Below are 18,936 nucleotides of genomic sequence, written 5' to 3' on the forward strand. Positions count from 1 at the left end.
CTCGACTAGTTTATGTCAGGCAATTTTAGCTATTTCCATCTTAGTGCAGGCATACAACACATATCCTCACACAAGTCACCAAATACCATAAAAGCACATCGTAAACATTTTTTATCATCATTTAGAATAACAAATAGATACATGATGTATGTACCTGGGAAAAAAAAAGCTGTCTGAAAAAAAGATAATTATGACCTTTAGCCGGCATATATTGAGCTGCTAATTATCAATCATTCCAGTGCCACCCAAGTATTCCCCTAACTAACATTTTTGTCAATCCATCTTATCAACGAAGGAAATACTTAAGAGTAGGACTCTGGCAGGGCCCCATAAATAAAGGTTACCTATTTACATATTCAGTTTATCATGAATATTGCATACACTGTACATAAAAATTCAAATGCAGCATTTATGAAATATGATCATGCTGCAAATGTGAGAAGACATAGAGCACAACCCATTCATGCGGGGGGGGGGGGGGGGGGGGGGGAATTTAGAGCTTCCTTGGGTGATTAATAACAAAAATAAATAAATATACATATCAGACCAAGCGAGAGAAATTCTTACTTGAAGACGTTTTTGTTTTCCTGTCAGCTCAAGGAAATTTATGTCAACATTTACTTTATATTCTAAAAAAACATTTTCCAAAGATGACATTTGATTTGATGTCATTTAGTAGTCCCCAAATGGTCAGTTATTCTTAGATTGGTCAAGTAGGAGCACATCAGAAAAACAATTCACTCTCTGCTTCTTTTATGTTTTACATTGCGGCAGTAAATGTATGCATGAGCGACAACAACATTAAATGACTACTGCAACATCTATGCAGACACCTGCATGGCTGAAGATGGCTTTTTGGTGCCTATTTCAAGTAGCGGAGAGGAATAACACTATAAAAGGTGCAAACACCGCAGCAAGTGTCTCATCTCCTCTTGTGAACTAGTTAACCTGAAAGAATAGCGCCGACAAATGTGCTTCAGCAAAAGCAAATTACCTGGGTTTTGTGGAGGGGAACTAATCTCTCCAAGCATGACAGTGGACAGGAAAGGCCTCTTACTGTTATTATGATGTGTCGGCTTGTGTTAGATAGAGAGCCTTGATGGCCGCATCAGGAAGGAGCATCGAAGCCCTTCCACCATGACAGAACTCTGATGGATGTATGGGTGGCGGATGGAGGGTGAGGGTGGAAGACTAGAGATGAGGAGGAGGAAGATGATATGAGGTGCAGTCGGGGTTAAATGCAATAGCAAATACATGCTGGACTTTGTAGCGGGCTCAAAATGCATGAATGTATTCATCCTGAGAGTTTGCGCTTTTAATTGCGAAACGTTCGACAAACATTGACACATTTTGAAAGTATATTCTGAAAATTCTATTCGGAAAAACGCATCATTAAATTGTACTGCGTACCAGGCATTTGTCGGTGTGTCATGCGTCTCTCCCTCATCTGAGAATTGTCATAGCTGAGGGATGTTACACAGTCTTCATACTAAAATATTAATAGCCAGTATTCTCTCCCTGTCAGCAGATTGTAATTTGGTTTCCGGTGAAGAAATGCAGTTTTAGATGGCAGAATTCCCTCCGAACACCAACCCTGAACATTGCTTCCCATCTTGCTCCTTAGTCCCAAGAGACAATCAGTTGGGGGAGAGGGATGGTGCTCCTCCTTGGCCTGGTAAAGATTGGGCGTGAGGTGGAGTGGGGGCGGGGGACGGCGCACGCTAGGACAGGTGTTGTGAGCTTAACACAAGGGAGTCTCACCAGGCTGCAGTGGCTGGCCTACATCCATCTCTGTACCAGGGGAGATAAATAGAAAAATGTGACCCAAACAGTCGAACATCCTGACTAGGGCAGGAATGTGTTCCAACAACGGCGGGGTGAGGAGGGCTCCCCATATCATTACTAGAAACGAGGCCCACTGCAATTAATTCCGACTCCAAATTAATGTCTTGTGCATGCAGAATAGCTCTCTGTGGCCACAGGAATACATTACTGTAATAGTGCAGAAGAGAGAAAGTAATGGAATTCACTACATGCTGCTGATAACATGGACTTCAGTGTGGGCTCATTTCCAGATCAACATTTTTTGTCATTTTGCAAACCTTAATTTTTCAGCCTTTATTGTATAAAATGGTGTGATCTTTCGACTGCCCTTTGTCTTGGAAGAAAAATTAATTCTCATTTGCATTACCACGTCTAAATGTCAGCCACCGATATTTTGTTAGACATTAGTAAAGCTGGCAGCCAGAGTCACAGGATAATTGCACTCAGCCTAGCAGGGGGATTTACATAATTTCAGATAGCAATTAAAGAATCCTTGGGAATTTTCCTTCCCAACTGCTCTCCCTCGCTCTCTCTCTCTGTGGCTCACTTCAACAAAAGAAGCATTCGTTTACATTAAGCGCCCTGCTCCTGGCTGTTCATTTGCATGAAATTAAAGGTTTTCATGATCTTGAACAGTGGGGTAACATTTAAAATGCTGTTTTAAAAGCCCCCACCTTGGAATAATGATCCATTTCTATTTTTTAGAAGTCAGTGGGAGTGTATTGACTTCCTGTCCACAGCAAAAGTTTCTTTTCCGTTAATTCTGCCAGAGTCCACAGAGCTTAATTGCTTGGAATAAATTAAGAATTATACTTTTGCATCTTTTAACCTTGTTGTTTGATTCCAGACTACATATTAGACTGGTCAGACAACAACTTATACTCTGAAAACCCTTCCGGTCTCTTTTTTCCAGGATAAACCATTGAGCAGACATTTGCCAGTGCTGTGGAGATAAACCTCCTATGTACTGTATCTTTAATTAGGTCCCTGTGGGTCCCAGTGTTATCTGCCATGCTGATTAAAATAAACATTAACTTGCCTGAGCCCTGACTGTGATAATATTCATTGGTGTGTGGTAAAAGACAACATATAGTTTTGCACTCTAAAAAAAAAAAAAAAAAAAAATGGGGGATTTACGGTTATCAGAAATGCTATTTTCAAAGCAGAAAGCAAATCCGTATTGGTTTAAATCCTTTATGCCTATGGTGTGGTCTGTCTGACACATTTGATATGAGTCTGGATCATCGGGATTAGTTAAACCAAACCCTTCTCATGGGAGGTCTGTTAAGCTCAGCAGTCCAGTGTGAATAACATATCTACTGTACGTTGGAGTTTATGTCTCGCTCTGTCTCTCATATCATGTTGGTTCCCTCTTTTGTATTTAATCAGTCTACTTTGCACAAACCAATCAGACAGAAATGCCAGTACAATTATTGGGGAAAGTGGGGGGGTCGTGATTAATAGCACGGCTTTGTGATGAGACAATAAAGATTTGTCACAAAGCTGAGAAACAACTAAAACGCCTCAGCAGAGCAATACCCTTCACACTTCTTCCTTGATTCCCTCTCCTTTCTTAACGGCATCACAGAACATTTTCACACTAGTCGTCCCACCGCTGTAAAATAAATTGTGACAGTAACTCAATATGAAGTGAAATAGCTGAGAAAGCCTTGAGTTCACTTGCGCTGACAGTGCTGTTTAATTCCATCTTGTGCCAGCCTGACATTTCTGCTGCCACTAAATATTAAACATGTGTACCCGTTTCATTTGCATCTGGTAATGAGGTGGGAGACAGCGCCCAACTGGTCAAGCCTCTCCCTACGTCTCTCCCACGCCTTTTCACTGTCTCCCACCGCAGTCCCATAGATGAATGTAAACAACCCCATCGGTTTGAGAGGAAGTGTGTGTTTATAGTCAAAATGGAAGTAAAAGGTGGAGGGAGGAGGGAGGCGGCTTCACTTCCACCTGGGGTGACTTGCCTTCTAAGGAGTAATTAGGATGAAGTCGGCTTGTGTATAAGCTACTGTAGATGTTGGGAGAGTTCACAAAAACAGACTGAAAGGATTTCGGCTCACAAAGTAATGTCTGCTCAGGCTGACATTTCTCACGGAATCTTTTAAGATGCATTCCTTGCTGCAAAATGCATTAGTGGAAAGAGCAGAAACACAGGCACAAAAAGGAGGGCTAAATGTGATCGCTCTAAATGTCATCACATCTTCATAATGCAATATATATTCATGATGTCGCAGTCCAAGAGGGCAGACACCACAGTTGTGTTCTGTAATTCAAATGTTATATCCCTATTTTGATTTCACATCCACTCCTGGATAAACATTTCAGAACGTTAGACTTATGCCATTTTAGACATTCCAGTATGGGGAATGGAATGTTCAGTCAGAAAAACCTGCTGTTCATGAAGTCAGAGACCATAGAAAATTGAAAATAATTATAAGATACACTCACTTGATGCTTTATTAGGTGTAGGAACTGGTTTCTTAATGATATGCAGTGCTTTCATTTTACGGCAGTGGGAAACCATACTATGTTTATCATCTTAGAAAATTATAAACACAGCATGCTTTCGGCTGTTTTTTTTTTGTTTTTTTTTTCTAACAGGAAAAGCTCACTCAACCTGACAGTAGATTTCAGCATCTCTTGCCATTTTAATTTATTCGAAGAAATCAAACCCTGTTTGAAATGGATCATTGTGTCAAAATACCAACAGAAAGCAGCCCGATATGATATGGTGCTGCTGCTCGCAAGGCTTCTGCCTTCTTTTTAATTCCATTCATAAAAGCTGTTTAGCTCATTCTTCCGTCATTAACAATTGTGTCCACTCCTGTGCCTCCGGTGGGATTGCGTGTCCTGAGGTTTACTGTTGCTGGCTTGTCATGTCCACGTCAACAGCACTTATCGCCTTCTGTCTGAGAGCTGAGACATTTCCCAAGCATTTAGCTGCTTGTTTGTCTGCTCTTGATTTCCCCTCCAAATCTGTCACATATAGTCTTCACCTGACACCTCACAGACTGTTCTTCTCTCAAACACTGTCAAAACACAAAGATCCAAGAGCAAAAGATAGCAGCAGGGAACTCCAGATTGCCACATGTTATATTCACCACAAGCACCAGCACAAACAAAACACTCTGAGATTGTTGGCTACTTTCATCAACATGCTGACTGCTATCCAAATGAGAGAAAATGAACTGTTTGTGTTCACACATTTTGGTGTTGCGCTTCATTTGGACTCAGGTGCTGCTTTTTGTTGCTCGCTATGTACCAGCGTTTTCACATCACTCAGATGTTCATTGTCCCTTTTTTGGAGCTCTGGCATGAAAACAATGCATTTCTCACAAGACGCCTGGCACAGAAGCGCACACTTTTGTCTGTGCATTTTTCTTTGTTTGACTTTCTTCCACCATGCAAGCTCTTCTATTATTTCAATAAGCTCTTGAGTTTAATACATTATTGATTTCAAGGTTGAACTACAGGCCACTGCATTACCAAGGATGCTAAAGCCCATCACGGCATGACACTTATGTACATGTGAAAAATTATACCAATTAGGAAGTTAACCAACAGCAACCTCAAAAAGCAATCACTTGACACTTTGGAAAGCATTTTGTCCCGCAACACTATTGGTTTTGTGGTTACACCCAAGGAGTGGGCGTTGGGTGTTAAATAACCTGCAAAAGATGATTTCTGTCTGTTTTTTTTTTTTCACGTTTGTTACAGAGATGGCTTTGCATAAAAGTCAACCTGCTTTATGATCCCATAAGTGAATGGATGCCACAAATAATGTTTTTTCTCTGATTTTCTCTTCTAAGTATTACATATCTAAATTAGAATGCCACTCATTTGAAGGCCAACCTGTGAACAAAATAGTTATGGTACGTCATATTCATTGGTTGGATTTGTTATGTGCTCAGGCTTTCACTTGTTTGCGCTTTTCTACATTCAAGGTATGCAAAGAACTTGCACATTCTTATTCACCTGCTGATGGTATCAGGAATTCAGTGTCTTACTCAAGTGCATTTGAATATGGTCACGGGTGCTCAAGTTCACAACCACGAGCACGCTACCGCTTGAGTCGTAACACTGTTAACACAGTTAGCTATCAAGTTGCTTCTGAGTTTATAACACATTACGTGACAACTTGTGAATGGTTCACACCTAACAATCACCCCACACAAGCATTTTTTTCTTCTTCTCCCTATTCATGTATTAAACGCTACAACAATTTGAGGGTGTACTTGCTCAAAATGAAGTATTATCCACATCTAATTTGTTAGACGGACACTTTTTGTGGTCAAACCTCGTTAACAGTTTTGGCAGTCAACAATCGCAGTGGTCACCGCTTCCTATTGTGATCTAACAAAACCCAAAACGAGCGGAATACAACTGTCCGAGATTTGCTTGTTTCCGAGGTGAGAGCGCAAGGTGAAATATGGCACCACTCACAGATATGAAGACGTACGTAGACTACGTGGAATTATGACAATGGAACTAGAAATAAGCTTTTAATGTCAGGTGAAAATATTTTTGGACCTTTTTCTATATGTTATGCATTGATAGAACATACTCTGGCATTGACAAAAAAATAAACCTTATAAAAGTATTTTGAGAAATGAGCAGGTTATGAATACATTTAAATGTCCATGCATTGCCTTTGATTGAAGCACGTATTTGTTTTTGAATGAATTTTCCAATGAAACAGGAACTTTTTTCCAGTATTTTGTTCGCCCCTTAATTGGCTACCCAACCGCTGAACCAAAGTCAAAATGCTGTTGGGCTTAAGAGCAAATGTACATGCATTTACTTACAGACGGAAAACGGCGTTTCCACACACCCTCTTGCCTAAAGTCACATGCTCCATTTACCAACGACCCTAGTGCTTTGAGCATCATGAGTCATGTTTGTTCACACGCAAACATTTTTTTTTTAATTTCATCTCTACACTGTAATACAGTCAAGAAATTGTAGAAAAGTCTCGTAGTAAGAAAGGGTACAACCTAAATTTTCTGGAAATCAAAATACCCTCAATTTTAAACTAATGTCAGGTTTGAAAATCAGCAATGTATATAAAACAATTTGTTCATTTCATTATGTTCCAAAGATTACAAGTATTCCATTCATTATTTTTTCCTTGAGTAAGAAATAATAGTAACCCTGTAAACATTTTAGGAATTTAACCTGCTGTGTCTCACGAAAAAGTACAATTAAGGTCACCTTTATTGTTTCCAAACTAAATCAAATGAGTGACATATAAATGACATTTTAATGAAAAATCTTGACACGTTATTTTGAATAGTTTTGTAAAAGATGCAGGAGGTTGAGCAGTGGTGAATTGCAAATGTCTTTTGGGGACAGGTGGCGCGTGATGGGTGTAAGGAATCCGAGTCAAATAAATGAAGTGGGGATGCTAATACAGTGTGTTCCAGTGAAGAGTGACAAGCCTGTTCCTCCCATGAAGCAGCTGAGCTGGCTTTAAATAGACAAGACATCCAGTTCAGTCAGTTATCGGCCCAGGAATAATGAAGGAGGAGGCCGGCAGACCAGGACCAGTCACCCTAGCCAGCCAAGTGGAGAATTTAATTTCTTGCAGGTATCTCCGCAGTCAAGCATTTCCCCATTGGAGGTCCACTGGTGCTTGGGTGGAAATGGACACCTCAGTCTGCCCGAATCTGTTTTTTGCCACTGACATATTGTAAATGTGTGGTGATGAATTTCACAGTGGATGGGAGAGGGAAAGCGTTTCAGTTTGGTACTGATCTTGACGGAAATATGGAAGCTGTGGCTTACCGGTCTAGGTGTATATTAAATTATTGAAACCGAGGCAGTGAAGTTATGAGTGGGTTTCACAAGGCAAAGAAAATACGATTTATTTTCTTGATACCTGCGATTGGCTGGTGACCAGTTCAGGGCGTACGTCGCCTACTGCCCAAAGACTGCTGAGATAATCTCCAGCACGCGCGCGCTCCTCCTGAGGCTAAGCGGTTCAGATGATGAAACAATGAATGATTTGTTTATTTATATAAGTATATGTTTTTTACATTAGAACAGATTATAAGGCTCACTTGCGTTTGTGTGCATGTGCGTGTGGGAGGGCTATAACCCAGGGAAACCTACCACCTCAGTGCCACATATAGTATGTTGTACTTTAATTCTAAAATCCTGGTCCAAGACACATGTCCATAAAAATCCAACACATCAACTATGATCACTGAGCGTGTTTGCATTTGCAGACTCACTTGCATTACTAAGATTTCTGATGAATAATTCAGATCAGGTGAATTCTAGCATCTTTTATTTCTTGTTCTTATTCAAGAGTCTGAATTAAGCTTCCAGGATCATGTGGGCTCCGTCAAATACCAGAGAAAATATGATGTCAGACACCAGCCGTATCACTCATAAACGATTCTATATTCTGTAATCGTGCTTGGCTTTAGAAAATAATTGGGCTATCATCATCACTGTTCTGCTTAAATATGCTCATTATTTGATATGTTTGAATAAGGAGATTGCTGTGGAAAATATTGATCCTATCACGGGAAGAACCGCCAAGGATCAAGGAAAGTCAGATTTGTTCAATTGTAATTTCAGTCTCTTCTTCCTGTAGCTATATTTGAGTCAAAGGAAAATCCACCATTTTTTTTTTTTTTTTGCAGTAAATAATTTTAGAACCAAGTCTTGGATGAACATCTTAGGGCTGACCAGTTTGCTTGGCTGTGTTAAGAATCTTTACAATTTGTTTTATTTCATACATCATACCGTGCTCTGATCTGACACTGGTAGACATCAAACTCATGATGATGACCACTCATTTGGAAGTAATTCAAATGCCTGTGGCCCTAAAGACCTGCCCAGGGTTCAGGTTCCTTAAGCAGAAATAATTGCAGAAGTGCACGCTCCATTAAAGCAACTATTTAATACAATAATCTTTCAATTAAAAACCCCTTGTAGCTGCTGCCGTACAGGATTTAGATCATTACTATATATATATATATATATATATATATATATATATATATATATATATATATATATATATATATATATATATATATATATATATATATATACATATATATATATATACATATATATATATATATATATATATATACTGTATTTATATATATTGTCAATCATTATTGCCACATCTATCAGTACAGCTGTCCTCTGATGTTTATCCCCCAACACTATGTCAGGTTGGTTGGTTTCAGATTTTGTTCTCAGAAGAAAAGTAAAGTACTGACGTATGTTTTTTGCCTCTAGACATTTTTTAGTTTTTGCTATGTGTGGATACAGAGGCTGCAAGCTGTGTGAAATGGTCAATGACGTATTATGATGCACATTAGAGGCGGAGTGAAAGTTTGGTAATGTCAAGGAAATATGACATTTCTGTATTCGGAAAAGAAGTTAAGATTGTCATTGTCGGTCGAAGTGCCTGTGATACTGCCTATGTATGATACTCGCACAAGACACCGTTCAAGCGAGGACTGTCTAAATTAAAATGTGAAACAAAACGGCTCTGGAAAAATTGCAGATTAAAGATGAATTGCACAGTTGAATCATCAATTATACTTAATACTTAACCTGAATGCATTCTTTTGTAATTTAAGTCACACTTGGATTGTACTTGGACTTAGACTCTAAGCCATAGAGGGTAAATGAACATTTAAACAAGGTGATAAACAAAATGATTAAAACAAATAAATACAAGGAGGAATACAGCACTTTGCAATTCGAAAGCAAATTGCCTTTCAAATTGAAAACGTCAGACTTTATGTCGCTTGTTTGCATGCGAGACCATTCTTCATTGCATGAGAGATGGCTTTGTATTTTTATCTTGTTGGCTGCTTTTTGAGCCAAGGAGCACATTACGACGAGTCTTTGTTTTATTGTGTTCGGCAAATTAATAAATGGGAATCACAGGAGGGGGGGAACAGATATGAAAATGTGTAGTTTGCATTATTGAAAAGCCCATCCACTAAAGGTTACCAGCAGCTATTGTAGCACAATCTGTGAAATGTAATTAGAGTCTCTGTAAGAGAGCAGCAGAGATAAAGCTGCCTCTGCCATTATGGACTCCCTCATAACATTTGGCTTCCCCCTGAAACTTATTCTCTCTGAACTAATTTTGCATGACATATTGCATTTCTGCTTCAGCTATCATGAGGCTACCTGTGAAATAAACTGGGGATGCAATACAGCAAATTTCCAGATTACATTTTGGACATGCAGCAATCTCATATTCAGATTTATTAATTCATAGCATATAACATGTACAATGTTACTGAAAATGGTGTTGCACTCACTGTACATGTTCTGTATATTGTCAGAAATATTAATATTTAGATAGCGATGGATATCTAGGTTTCTTCTCTGAACCACCAGCATCTTGTGCAAAATGGGCACTGTGTGCTTTAAATCTGAATATTGGTACTGCTTTTGTTTTTGCGATTATTCACTAACAAGCTCTTTATGTTCATCCTCTTAAGATTGTGCCCAAATAAATGCATTTTACTATTATCCGATAGCAATTTGTAATTATTGTGGCAAGGTCTATACATATGTTATGTAGTATGTACGTAGTCTTCATTTTCTTTCCTCACCTGCCTGAATTGACTCGTAAGGAGAGGATGAGAGTATAGCAATTTATATTGATGGGATTTGAAAAAAGAGGCATTCTGTCAGATCTTGAGTCACTGTGTTCTATCCATTTAGCTTTTAAGTTTACATTTTATTGTTTGATAAAACATTTATTTAGTCAGTCATACATGAAACCAATGAAGAGAGCAATGAGAATCTGCTATTGAAGCATCTGTGTAGGGTGTCTAATATAACTCTGTTCACAGACAAAAATGTATAAATTCCAGGGACCCTATTTTTGTGCCCAGCATAAATCTTGTGCAAAGCGCAGTCAAATTGTGTGCGTGGGTGGAGTTTCATTTCTTTTGACGTTTTCCAAGAGGAGCGCGGGTATAAGGGGCGTTTGCACCATTGTGGGAGGTAACGCAGCCGACTTGTTTGCCAGCCAAAGGAAGTGTCGCCCCTCATTTCTTATGAATTCGGCGCAAATAGCCATGTGATCTTCATGGCATCTAGATGCAGGAGATCGTCGCGTCCAAAGTACGTTGAAAATGAACTACAAGATCTCCACTTGCGGATGATGTAAAGATGGCCGCTGTAGAAGGGCATTTGGAGACCGCCTTCCACACTCAATCATGCATCCATGGGTGAACCAACTCTATCCACCGATCAGAGGGGTGCTATAATGTTTTTAAGATAATAATGATAATAATTCTATCAGAAAAATTAATTTCTAGAATGATTTGGTGGGATTGTCCCACGTTGTTGTCAAAATTATGAATGAAATTTAATGCACCATATACATCTGCGGAGCTCTGAATCTGTCTGCCTGCGTCTCAATCAAACCCACCAAAATCGAATTGCATCATTTGTCAGTCTAGACCCGCTATAGTCTACTTTTGTCACCAAATTACACCAGGGGACATATAAAAAGATAATTAAAAATGAAAACACAAAACTCTCTTGGCATGACCTATTGACTCACGCTTAATCCAACTGTTACTCCACCAACATTGACATTGATGCTGCCTTAGACAAATAGACCCAAAGTTTTTTTTTTATGCTGTTGGCCAGAAATCAACAGGTAATGTCATAATGTAATGAATATTGTCTGCCACTGCATCTAATGCACAATCATTCATGTCCGCATAGCGCTACATCAATTATATTATTGCATCAACGCTGGGCATCCCAGCATGCATGCGGCATTTGTTGTCGTGACTCATTATGCATTTTTTATTTGTATTCTTTGAAGAATTTGGAAGATTTGTAAAAAATATTAACAATAAAAACAAATCATTTAAAATTATTAAAAAAAATTTTTGGGGGGGGGGGTTCATGATCTAACCTTGGGCCACCTAAGGATAAAAATGTTGCTCCGCCACAGTGCAAATGACCTGTACATCTGCTAGTCCAGCTCTGATAGTAATGACTGAATATATATAAATTTAGTTCCATCCATCCATTTTCTGAACCGCTTCGTACCCATAAGGGTCGCGGGCGTAATGGAGCCTATCCCAGCGGTCATCGGGCAGTAGTCGGAGGACACCCTGAACAGGTTGCCAGCCAATCGCAGCTTCCGGTTGTAATTTTTTTTAATAACACATTTTTGTTGTTTATTACTCAAATTAGCTTTTCATTGGACTGGTGATTTATATTGCTGTGCTCGCTTAGTATACTGTTTCTAAAAGTCTAATGAGCAGAACGTGGTTTTACTATGACTCATGTAAGTTTAGTCTATTGTCATGAATACATTTACAAGGTTGTCATTGACATGAATAGAAACTTAAATAAAATGAACGTACCATCATATTTATAAATAGAAGAGAATGTTTAATCTATCTAGCATAGCGACAAAATAGACGTCTTTGTTCATGCTTCATGTATCGTACGAGGCTACTTCCATTTTAACGATACCTCCTCATGAAACCAATGATAATAGAAGGCAGACAGGCCAAAAGTCGAACAAAAAGGAGAAATGATTAAGGAACCTTATTAAAAGCAACCTTGTAGATTCAGACGCATGATGGAGAGCACATTATGAGGCCCGATCCTTTTCAAATGACACCACAGTTTCCCGTACCCCCCGAAAAATCTGATTAGGGTGACAAGCACTGAGTGATACTGCAAACCTGTTAATAACATGAAAATTAGAAGGGGCTCATGCAAAGAAAGGAGATTAATTTAGCTGGAGTCCATCTTCTGCAAATTGCGAAGTTGTGAATATGTTTTCAGATAATGAGCCTTCCTACTTGTCAGCTCACTTGTCATTTTCTGTAATTAATGTTAAGGAAGACTCCTTCCTGATGGTTTATATTACTCATGTACCATGAAAATTTCTGCCCAGAAATAATTTACATTTATTATCATCAGACTGTTTGTGTGGTTTATTTCACACTGGAGTAATTTATTGCAGCAGCATTTTACTCGCCTTGATTAGTCAGACTGAGATGTAATTTTTTTTCTTGTGCCATGGAAATTGAATGTTTTTTTTTTTTTGGGCACAGTGAGGTATCATCCGAGCCTAATCCTGTCCTATTTTTTTCTTTTGTGTCTGTAAATTTGCAAACGATTTACAGTCATTTATTATGCAGCATGAATGAATACATAAAGTAGACAATAATGAAATTACACATTTATTTGGGCTTTCACAGAGTGTTTTATTCCCACGAGTAGCTGCAGATATCACTGAAACAAATTTGGTCCACAACGATGTGACCATAGCTCAAAAGAATTTTCATTTAAGACAGATTTTTAAATAAGCCTTTCTGAGCATCTGAGCTTTGCTTTTCTTTGTGCCAGCAGATTTATAAGCCCACCTCTTAAATGTATTATTCATCCAAGCATGTAAATAATGCATGCCTGAGATCCAATGTAAATTAACCCTTTACCTTACTGAGGATACCAGAGTCATTGTTTTGAAAGGCAATTATGTCATTTAATTAATGTTGTAATTAATACTGTAATTAGCTTAAACACCTTGCAACTGGGTGCCACTACTAAGCTGTCTTAATTAAATAGATTGAAGACTTTCATATTTTTTGCAGTGTCATGGCTCAGGGTGCAGCAAAATATACCAATACGTTTGCACATATGAATGTTTTTAACAAGGCATATGCCCGATTGTTTATTTATCTGATAAATTGACATTGTCTCAAATTGATGGTATCTGACATTGTGGATACTTGAACTCAATTGGAATAAATGTGTGATTCAACATTTAAATTGAATGTAACAGCGCACAAGGAGGAAGGATATCCTTCTTCTGTGGAGTTTGCATGTTCTCCCTGTGCCTGGGTGGGTTTCAAATTGTCCCTAGGTGTGTGTGTGTGTGTGTGTGTGTGTGTGTGTGTGTGTGTGTGTGTGTGTGTGTGTGTGTGTGTGTGTGTGTGTGTGTGTGTGTGTGTGTAGGGGTTGTTTAGATTATGTTCTTCCAAGATTTAAATAGTGTTTGCATGTGGGTTGCATGAAAATGTGTTAATAGCCTTAGCAAAATTGTTTTCAGTGTTATGTTCATGTGTCTGTGGAATACTCCTGCTTTCTATTTAGTTGCATGTGATTCTATCATTGTCATTAGACCATTCATTGAACTAAGTGAGGAATCCATCAAAAACTGACAGCGAGCCATAGACTAATGGCTGTTGGGCTGTAATATTCTTTAATATGATTTTTATTTGCCTTAATTTCATCTTCTTTTGCACCAGTCCCAAATCGGCAGAGAGCTGCTGAGCACAGGACCATTTGCAAAGCTTATTGAGATCAGTTTTCTATGAGGTTTGGTCACCTTGTGGCTCAGGGTCCCAGAAAAGTTAAATAAAAATAATGATTCTTTGTCTCATTTTCCCCAAAAAATAATCTGCACATGGCCACAGAGGCAAGTGGTGCAACAATGGTGCATACCCTAATTTCATGTCCTCCATCAGCAAGCACTTCAACAATCTGAATTAAAAATAGCCCAACGGGTTTCAATTTTGTACTGACACCTAACTAATTTTACACGTCCTTTCAGTGCATTCCCCTGTCCTTACACTTTACATCCTCCGAAACAATCAACTGGGGTTGAATTGCCGGAAACAACAAAACAAGTCAAATGGAAATTAATTTATCGCAACAAGATTGTCCGGCTGTGTGACTATTATCTTTTCCCGCTGTTTATCTGAAGTAGAGGGAGAAGATGATTTTACAATTAATTGTACTCTATTGCAATCACGAGTTGACACATCCTGAAGAAATGGTCCTTCACATTGCCTTAGCCAGAGCTTCAATAATCTTGACCCTGGGTATTAATGGATGAGTTAATGGCCTGCAGAAATCCTTTAATTTATGCCAGGGTGAATTAAGAATAAGTAATGGATTCGGCTTTTCAAAATGCTCAGACAAGGCATTTCCTTTCAGCCTATCTGAAAAATCAAATTATCACATTATCTCTCTGAATGGGTCCTCTGAACTCATATTTCACAATATCTGATGGAAATAGTTTTGACATTCATTACAAGGCGCTTTCTTGATTGTGGCCATCTAGCGTATACATGCTGTGACAAAAGAAGCAAATGACTTTCCAGGTCGTAAAGAACATAATGGAAATACACTGAAATAATGGGGGTAAAAAAAAAAAAAAAAGTTAACTTGACAAATGCCACTTTTAAGGTCCTTCACTAATTTGTTTAAAATAACTTCATAGAACATGTTATGCATGATAAAAGAAAGGGGCAGAAAAGTATTTATTGTTATTGCACCATATACAATAAAATTGCAGAAATCTTGATTTAGGGTGCAGGACATTGTATTATCAAACATGTCTTGTTTTATATTCATCAGAGATCTCAGGTTTAAAAAAATTTATGAGATTAAAATGTTATTTCTTGTAATAGACATGCTTCATTGGGCAGCTGGGTGGAAGAGACCAGAACAAAGCCATGCGGATACTATATGATCTAAATAAGGCCATTTTTGTTGTCTGTCTACAGTAGTTTTAGTTAAAGAAGCAGAAGCAATAGAACAGCAAATCAACAAAGCAATATCATTAGGTAAAAAGGATGAAACTATAAGAAGGGTTCACAGATGAGGGGATACCCCTTTCAAGCAACATCTCACTTTGATCGTCACCACCTAAGACTCTTTTTGAGCAGGTGAGTGTGTGTGCGTCAGTAAGACAGGTGAAAACAGATTTCAGGTTTTTAAGGCAAGGCAAAGGGTGATTTGCATACAAGAAGAGTATGAAAGGTACATGCACATGTGGACGTACCATTTGATGAGTGCCATGTTTGTTGAGAGAAATAATTGTAATTTGACAAATGTACAGTAGAATTGATAACTGTTTCCTTATGTGTCTATAAATGAGCACAAAGTATATTGCCCTATACACATTCTGCTGAAAATAGATTTGACAATAATTTACAATACTGTCATATAATTACATAAAATGGTTTTATATCACTGTATTAGGTATAACCAAATTGCAACCTCATTTTTTCAGGTTGCTTTGTCATCCATTTGTAGAATTGAGTGAATGTTGCCGTATATAGACCCTCATGAATCTTCACATTGGATTGTCCCAATGAAGGCAGAGTTCAGTCCACATTAATATGCTCTAACTTTTATAGTCAATGACACCAGTGTCTGCACAGTGCTCTCCTGACTGTGGCACATTGAATTGAAGACCCTCGTGGGGCCCCCTCTGCACTTGTTTAAGGCCAGGACTGCATTTTTATCAGATGATGTCATGCATGTGTCACAGGGAGGGCATTTGATGCAAGCTATTTCACTTTAAGGGAGCTGTAATGATGAAGTCATCCTTTTCGTTCACATATCACTTCTCAGGTTTTTAAACATCCTGAAAGCCAACCGGGGCCCTCTTGATCCCCAAACTCGCGCATCCTCTCCTGTCAAGCAACAGCACAACACTGGCAGTTATTTGGGGTTTGTTTGTAATCTTTTTGGGCGCTTTGTCAGGCAGGCACTGTGATATTAGTGTGAGTGCACCAAAGCCCCCAAGTCGTGTCACGCACAATTAATGTCCCCAGGTAGCAACTCCATTAGTCTTATGAACTCAAGTCGCAGTGGGGAATGCTAATGGTGGAGGTGCCGCAGGGCATTACGAATGAGTGCAGCCATAGCTAGCACTTTATCCTTCGATTTGACCAGTCTGTACCTTCATCTCACTTTAGAGGCCTACAACACCCCCCACCTTGCTACTTATGTCAAACATAGTCAAATGGCAGGAAGCCTCTGAGAATCGGAATGTGTGCCGCTCGCTCGCTCGCTCGCTCAAATTATCAAAGCATAATCTTATGAAGGTGTACAAACTCCAACATTTGAACCACTGCCATAAAGGTGATTGTGCTTTTGCTGTAAACTTTTTGTGGCTTTTTGTGACCCTTATAATTCAGCCACAACAAAGTGAGAAAAATAAAGAGGTATCTCTGTAGGGTATTGCCTATGAGCAATTAAAAAGAACACAAAAATCACTTTGGGGCTGCAACCAGCTGTTACAGATGAGATATAGGTCATGGTTCACCCTTCCAAACTAAGGCGAGCTGAGCTGAAATGTAGTACTTGAAAGTTTTGCTTTGTCATGGCATTGTCAGCTTTCAAAAAGTGACTTCTATCTGAACAGATTCAAATCGCACGTGGTTATGTGACCTCAAACACTACAGATTCCCAACCTGACCTTGCTGGTGCAGAAGAATGAACGTGGTTCATTTCTCCTAACAGGCCTGCAGCTAAGCTAAAAACCTAACAGTGAGGCCTGCCTGCACCCCTGCATCTATGCCAATTCTCGCATGGACGCAGTTAGGAACCCTGGTAGCTACCTTTACTTCACAGCTCAATACCATCACAGTGTCTCAAACCTACATGTCAATTGTATGTCACATGGTTGGCGAAGCAAAAAAAAAAAAAGAGATCAAGGTGGTCCGTGATAAAGAGCGAGCTGACAGCAAGCAGAGCAATAGAGAAAGTAACGCTGGTAATTTTGGTAGAATGAGCCCACATCACCAAGCAACCTCCATCCAGGCATGAAAAACACAAGCCTGTCAAGAACAGGCAGACGTTACTCTGGTCTTTTTTACAGCCTTTATTACATTATCAGTTACAGATTATAAAGCGACTCCAACAGGTCTGGTTTTCTATGCATTGCTCAATCATGTTGGACCGTCATCACTCAAACTGAAGCCCATGAGGCAAGGTGAGGAAAGCTCTCAAGTAATGTTTTGCAAAACAATGGTCTTGCATACTGTCAGTAAGGGGCGATTTCTAAAAGTAATTGCATTTCCTATGAACATGAGAAGTGTCTTTGATTTTGGGAACGACAATTGTTCATATTGATTTGCAGATTAAATATATTAACAATAAATCAATGTCTTCTAGTAATCCAATTGTAAAATCAATGGTAATTGGAATCAAACCATTACGAGTTTTCTGACTGTAGCATTATTGTCTGACCAGTGAAACATTGAACATGTGTAATAAATGTGATAAATATTGATGTGAATGTCAAATGAACATAAGGCTACATGTAAATTGCATCAACTCATGATGGTCTGTGTTGGAAAAATGAGTTAACAAACTAAACCCTAGTGAAACTGAGCAAAATCATACAGAATATAGATTTGCACAATAGTTGACCATTTGAAGTTGCTGCCGAGTTTTCAAAAAAAAAATTTCTCGTGATTAGCACAAAATACATTATCATTTGTATTTGAATTTTCTCCCGACGAGTTGTTGTTGGATCGTGACGAAAAATACATGTTGGACAAGTTGCAAATGATCCTGTCAGAAGCTGTATTCAAAGCATCAAAGCAATATTCCTGTAATTGTCTCCATGTAAATTATTTTACACAACTAGATACACAGATGTCTTCGATACTCCGGCCTTACCTAGGTGGGGGAGCCACCAAGGATCAAGAAAACAAAGCATGAGGTGTGTCTTATTCTCAGCACTGTGCCCCAGGGCCAAGGAGTGAGCTTGCTGCCATCCTGGAGGCTTTGAGTGCTTTATAACGGCACACACAAAGGAGTAGCTTCCCACAGCCAGGTCATTAACAAGTGGGCAGCAGTGCCGGAGAGGCGCCTTCCACAATCCTGCCAACACACCTGCTTCCACATCCTCAAAGCCAGACTGGTCTAGCATGAAGGATGGTTTGTAGTGTGCTGAACTCTTGGGAAAGACTGCTACCACTCTTGTCTTTTTTCTTTAAGAATTTAAAAGTGTTAGACAAGAGTCTCCAGTCAAATAGCCTACTACAAAGCTGCTACCATCCCTCCAGTTAGAGCTTGTATATCTTCATTATTTATATAGTATACTGATGCTGTTAGGCAGAAACCTCATATCTCTCAGGAACCACCAAAATCAAAAATATATAAAAAAATAATTGCATGTTTGTTGAGCCATTAACATTACTAAGAAAGCAAGCCATTTTCTACACTTTAGATCAGTAAATGATATGTAAAAGAACATACATCCACGTGGGGACTAAACAATAGTATTGTATTTGATACTATGAAAAAATAGGGGAATGA

The 18,936-nt window shown here is 38.9% G+C and overlaps 1 protein-coding gene across 4 annotated transcripts in view; it reads right to left on the bottom strand.

Annotated features, from left to right (window-relative positions):
• The window catches only part of mvb12bb (multivesicular body subunit 12Bb), an 81,347-nt gene that overhangs the window by 41,078 nt on the left and 21,333 nt on the right, over positions 1-18,936 (bottom strand). Inside the window, exon 2 of one of the 4 annotated variants that reach the window (XM_085909137.1) lies at positions 1,058-1,191. The exons of the other annotated variants lie outside the window; for them this stretch is intronic. The gene's annotated coding sequence lies outside the window, so the exon portion shown is untranslated. The remainder of the gene's footprint in view (positions 1-1,057; positions 1,192-18,936) is intronic. 4 annotated transcript variants of the gene reach the window in all.

Source organism: Syngnathus leptorhynchus, chromosome 4 (assembly GCF_054491065.1).
Source record: "Syngnathus leptorhynchus isolate UIUO chromosome 4, UIUO_Slep, whole genome shotgun sequence".
Lineage (NCBI taxonomy): Eukaryota > Metazoa > Chordata > Actinopteri > Syngnathiformes > Syngnathidae > Syngnathus > Syngnathus leptorhynchus.